Source organism: Haemaphysalis longicornis, unplaced genomic scaffold (assembly GCF_048455015.1).
Source record: "Haemaphysalis longicornis isolate Haplotype H1 unplaced genomic scaffold, Haemaphysalis longicornis Haplotype H1 scaffold_10, whole genome shotgun sequence".
Classification (NCBI taxonomy): Eukaryota; Metazoa; Arthropoda; class Arachnida; order Ixodida; family Ixodidae; genus Haemaphysalis; species Haemaphysalis longicornis.
In genome coordinates, this window is record NW_027526204.1 from 48,557,181 (window position 1) to 48,563,781 (window position 6,601).

Consider the following 6,601-nt stretch of genomic DNA (forward strand, 5'->3'; position numbering starts at 1 on the left):
TTGGTACCTATTGGTGTATTGGTCTAGTCCTATAGGTCTATTGGTACCTATTGGTGTATTGGTACCTATTGGTGTATTGGTCTAGTCCTAAGGTCTATTGGTACCTACAGGTGTATTGGTATCATGGGCCCACTGGAGCACCAATTGAAATATGGCCAAATGCATGCCAAGGCCTTTAGTTCACTGCATTCATTTGGCCATGCTACACTTGCTTAAGCAATTTTCTAAACACAACGTGGTCCCACTACCCTTCAAATACCACAAAGCCGTAAGTGCTGGTTGACTGCAGCTTTATTGCTCAACAGGCTGTCGAATTTCCGGTGCATATATTCCTCAAGTCAGAGCTGCAAGACCTGCAAAACAGTATGGCAATAATTAGGAACTTCTGCAATAACTGCACATTTTTATAAGTGTCTAGCATTTCGTCCAGACGAAACATACCACTCTACGGCAGCACGCCGCTCGACCCTAACGAACTACGGTGCGTGAGTACGCCGATGTGGTCGCAATTATTCTAAAGCTAGACATTCCGTTTCGATTCCATCTGGATGAAATATTACCCGCGGCACTTCATTTCATCTGTACAAAAGGCTATATGCACAGTGGTTAATCGGAACACAAAGTCCTACATGCATTTGTACTCAGTTCACACGTGGTTGCATCGATAGTGGCTTTTCCAAAAATGAAAGCGCCGCTTGTCGACCTGCTCTGCTATTTTTAATAAAAAAATTTATCAGGAAATAAAAAGCTTCTACAGCTTTACGGTGAAAAGAAATGTATACATACCTTCAAATGCAAAAATCCGAGCTGCGTAATGCGTGCACGTTCGTCACCTCGTCGTGCGTGAAGACAAGAATCCTGAATACGAGCGACGTCGAAGGTGTCTACGTTCTAGTGCTCCACAGATGATGTTCTCGTAACTTTAAAACTAACAAATACAATGTGCGGCACTAAGATTCACAAACACGGTGGCTGGCCGCTGAGATGAACGCCCGCGCCGGGGATCGTGCCGAAACGCCGGACATGGAAGAAGCCATTTTGCTTTGTCTTGCATACGAAACCTCCGCCAGGTTCATATTGTTAGAGAAGCATTATTTAGCAGTTTTAATTAGTTTGTTTCACGTCAAAATTACTATGCAATTTTATAATGGGGGGTTAATTATTTTGGTGTTAATTTTGATTTTGTAGGCTTTACTTTCTGCAAACATTAATAAGTACGACACTTATTCTAACAATCGGCCGTTGAATCGGCACCCAAAACAAATATGGCCGCTCCGCGGCACAGCGACATATCCTCCGTGTTCTGTGGCGACAGCGAGATTGGAAAAATTAGAGGCGATGGTTATGAAGGCGAGCGCTGACGCTCGCGAAAAAATCTATAACTACTGTAGGCACAGAATCACAAGCGCGGTGTTTATTGTGCTTGTCGCAAGCATTGCGGGCAAACACCATGCGCCGGCGGCTGCAACTCGTTGCTGCCAGGAAATTTTTAAGCGCTACAGGAACATTATTCTTGAGGCGTACGTGCTAAATGCAAAATGCTTGCAGCTATTGTGAATCGAATGTCTTCGGGCAGAAACATTGCTTGCAGGGCTGCAGATTAATTTTGACCACCGGTGGTGCGTACCGAGCGCCGCAGCGCGAGATCGACACACGGGCGGTTTTACCTTTCGCCTCGATCTGGAAAACCGCTGCGGCCGGGATCGCACCCAATCGCACCCCCGTCCTTGGGCTTAGCAACACACCGCCTTAAAAAAAAACAACAGCTCTACTTTTTTATTAGTGCCTGTAAACCAATAGCACTGGACAATGTATTTGACCAATAGATATCCCCTATTGGTCTATTAGGCAGATACAACCAATAGCTATTGGTCCCACTATCCCAATAGCTTTTGGTCCCAATAGCTATTGGTCCCATTAGGACCAATAGAACCAATACGAATTGGTCTATTGGACCAATACATGTCACTCTATCGGACCAATAGATTTTGTATTGGTCCTATAGATACTCAAATAGAACCAATAGCCTGACCAATAGGACCAATACATTATTTCTATTGGACCAATACAAATTTCTATTGGAATTTTTGCTAGGGAAGGCACAAAACATGACACATGTATTACTCCACAGCTTCCACGTGTAGCTATACCTGCCAACCTCCTATCAACCGCGCTACATATCTTTCCTAATTTGTCGGGGGCAGAGAAAAGGACGTTTAGATTATAACGGCCTGCTACGTTTTTTAATCCATGAGACAACGCGTGCACATATGGCATGACCGAGAAGTCTTTTTTCCTTGACTGTGTATCTCCGCCCGCTACTGAGCCAGATTTCACCCACATTTTTACTTTGTCAACAGCAAGACACATCACATGCTTGCTGTACCTGGCCGACGTCAGCCTGGCTACTTGTTTAGAAAAGCTGTCGGCACACCGATGGACACATGATTTGGTGAAAACGCAGCGTAAGGAAGAAACAGCTATGCCAGTCTTGACAATCTTGGAAAGCCCTGAATTGAAATTGAGCACCGGCTTCCTGGACCTAGGGCTATACTCCTAACAAGCATGTCTTCTTTCAATAAACAACTGCAGGTCCAAGAACTGAATCTGCTTTTCTTTTCGGAGCTCGAACGTAAATTTGAGGCCTAAGCCGCACTCCTTAAAGATTTTCATTACGTCAGGTACCCTGCGGACTAAATGACAAGGTTCCGTAAAAACTAGAAAATCATCAACGTACTTAAACACTCTTGTGCACATGCCGCTGAAGTTTTTTTCCAGAGTTCTGTCAACTTTTGCCAGAAAAATACTGCTGAGCGCTGGGCCCACATTTGAACCTAAGCAAATTCCACTTTTTTTGCGTGTAGACCCCATTTCGCCACTCAACAAGTGTGGAATTAAGATATAACAAAAGAATCTCAAGGAAGCTGCTGACCGATACACCACTATTGCTCATGAACTTCATTTCATTGTTGTCTTCATTATACATTCCCTGACGGCGGTTAGAAGTTTGTCATGCGGAATGGCATAATACAAATCTTCTACGTCCATGCTGAACACTTCACAGGCACCAGGGTTATCTTCGAGCTATCTCACAACTGATTCAGAATTTGATACACAGAATGGGTCTCTCTGGATTAGTGTATTGAAGTGCTTCTGTGGAAATGCCGACATGCGCAAATGCCATGTCTTGTTCTCGGATACTATTGCGTGGAACGGCACCCCTACCTTCTGCGTTTTGGCTGCGAAGAACACCTCTAAGACATTGTTCTTTACCTTCCTCACAGACGACGTTACTTTTTCCAGATGGTGGTCATTTAGTAGTGCGATTGCACGTTCCTTCACCTGGCTTGGCTTGTCCTCCACTTTTTTGAAATTTTTTTCGAGCACCCAGCGCTTTTTCCGAGTACCGTATTTATTCGAATCTAAGCCGATAGTTTTTTTGAAATACTGATATATCAAACTCCAGGGTCGGCTTGGATTCGAGGATTTTGAAATACGCGCCAATTTCCAAGTGAAGTGGCACGCAGCTAGCGCCACCCAGAAAAGAAAGTATTGTAGCCATTACTAGACGAGCCAGTAGCCACTTAAGGGCCATAGGCCGCCATTTTGAATTGTGCGGACAGTGGCCTGCGTGCGGTGTGGCGTTTGGTTTTGACAGCGCAAAAAGAAGCGGTGCCATTATAGTGCCGCTTTTAAAAGAAAAGTTGTTTTAGCTGCGGAGTTGTCGTCGAACGTTCAAGCCGGGCGGGACTTCGGCGTGGATGAAAAAAAATGTCCGTCGTTGGAGGACGCAACGGGAGAGGATATTTGCGTGCGCCGCAACGAGGTTGGCAATCACCGGACCACGAGAATGCCGTCACCATGAAATGGAGATGGCATTGGCTGACTTCGTTCAAACGCAGCGAGCAGCTGCCCTTCCAGTAACGACGGAAGTGCTCCAGGCAAAAGCAAGGAAGCTTTTAAGGGAACGAGGCTTATGGCGGGCACACTTCAAAGCCAGTCGGGGCTGGCTACATAAATTCATGAAGCACTTCGGCTTTAGCCTCCGTCGTCGAACCTCAATCGTCCAGAAGTTGCCCGGTGATTTTGAAGAGAAACTGATTGAGTTCCAGCACCGCATCTTCATGTTCAATAAACGTGTTTTCTTTTTGTGAACGCTGACCTCGCCTTTTTGTTCGGCCTACATTCGAGGTAAGTTTTTTTTTTTTCGCGCCTTCGGACTTTCGGGGGTCGGCTTAGAATCGGGGCCGGCCTAGATTCGAATAAATACGGTAATCTGATTCAGTAAGGACAACGAAGCACCCTTCCTTATCTGCGACCATAACATGTAGCTCAATGGCAACCAGAAAATCAGTTAACAGGCGGGAAGGATTGTGACGTAACCTGGTACCTTGAGTTTTAGAGTAGACATCAACACAGTCGGACGGGAACCTTGGGTGTTCATCCTCCTTGGCTTGGCGTGCGATGGTCCTAGCAGCTGCTACACGCTCTGGTGGGCTGTACGTAGGCTCGAAGGTGAACTTGGGTCCCAACTTCAAGGTCTCCTGGTGGTTTTCTGGCAGGTTCACATCCCCGATGATGATGACTCTTCCTTCTGGAGGCTTGGCTTTCTTCGGAAGCGGTAGAGTCGGCATAATGTTGTTCCAGAGCCACTCTGTGTACCCTTCAGCCATCGACAACCACTCCCGGAACAGACTTTCGTGCTTGGTCTTGCTTAGTGTAGCACAGGTAGTGCGAAGGCAATTCCGAAAAAACCGGGCTTAAGCATACAACTCGTTGCGCTGAAACTTGCACACCTTTCTTGCATGTCCGATGGTGGGATCCATGAACCCCTACCAAGTCTTGACGACCGGGGGGGTAAATTGCTAAGCTGTTCAACAGCCATAGAGGTGGCGGCTACTACCGCCACAAAAGTCGGGACTGTCCGGACTTCTCAGCGCCCTGAGTCCCGTGCCGTTCCTTGTCGGGGCAGCGATATGTCCCAGATTTGTTCTTATTGTCCAGCTAGACATTTGTATGTGATGTAACGCACGTCAAACAATGCGCGTCACGCTACGGAACATCGAAGTAGCACAATTCGTCCGCACGAAGCAGTGTTGCGGTGGCTAGCAGTGGCTGTGGGATCTTTACCCATTTCACCATACAGGCCGTTGAAGTCGGGAAGTCGGGCGACGCCGGTGCCGCTGGAGCCTCAGCCACGGTGGGCAGCGCCGGTTGTCATCAATAAACCCCATTGATGTCTGCCTTCCACCTCGTACTGCACTCACTGCACTGAACCCATGTCCTTGGGCCCAGCAGCACAACGCATGGCCGCTGAGCCACCACGGCTGGTGTTGGCTCTGATATATGGCAGCAAGGTCCCTGATATAAGGCAGCAAGATCTTGCAGTCTTATGGGCACACATTTCCGAAACAGTCAAACTTCGAACTACCGTATAAACCGGATTATAGGTCGACCCGGTATATAGGTCGACCCCCTACCTTGAGGTGGGAAAAGTTGACAAAAAAATAATTCGGCACAGAAGCGCACTCACAATGTCTATATTTATTTTCGACGCCCGTCCGTCACTGCCACTCACTATGCCTGCCGAAGTCACTTGTCCGACCTCTCAGAGTCGTCCAAGGATGACTGCTTCGCACTGTCATCTTCCGTGCCATCAGGCGCGTTGCTGATGGAGCACTTCCTGAACGCTCGTGTAACCATGTCGTCGGGCAGCGACTGCCCAGAGAAGGACACCCAGCTTGACACGGTCGCAACCGGCCTGTATAGGTCTTTTTGTTGTCGCCGGCTATCCACTCATTGTACAGTTTGCGGAGCCGGTCCGCGCATGGCCTCCGGAGCGATCGTGAGCGAAGTTCCTGGACGAAGTTCCCGGGCGAAGTCCGCCACTTTGTTCTCCAACTCGGGGTGCACCGCTTGACGTCCACGGAATGATCGGTTTCGGGAGTTGCACGATCACAGCTTAGCTTTCTGGCTCCGCCAGTACCGCACACTTTTCTCCGAAACGCCTAACTGGCGTTGCGCCGCCATATTCCCATTCTGCTCGGTGACTCAATCGCCGTCAGCTTAAACGCCGCGGTGAACTGGCGTCGACTGCCGCCACTCATCTCGGAACAGAGACGTACAGAAATGTACGCATGCACGCACAATAAACGAGTAAAAGACGAAAAACTAGAGAAAAGCGAAATCAAATAAAGGCCTGATAGTGCGAGAGAGCAGTCCGACACGAATGGCGATGGCGATGGACTGCGCTTGCACATTGTTGCCAGACAACGATTTACATTCTGCCAATGACCGCTATATAAGACGAGGGGTGACTTTTGTGCGGATTTTTTCGGAAAAAAACTCGACCTATATTCCGGTTTTACGGTAAGTTCTCATGTTGTCCCCCTTGAATTTGCTCATTCGGAAATTTTACCACCAGGGGGTAATCATGTTCTTGATGCATGCACTCTTGCCTTTTTGAGGTTTTTGAGCATTTGCTGTGTAACACAACACCGACGAAGAAATGAGTGTGGATTACTAATAGATGGCTCTGTGATTGAGGCATTACACGTTGAACGCAGCAGGTAGCTGATCGGTAAACGTGTCCTGGCACACC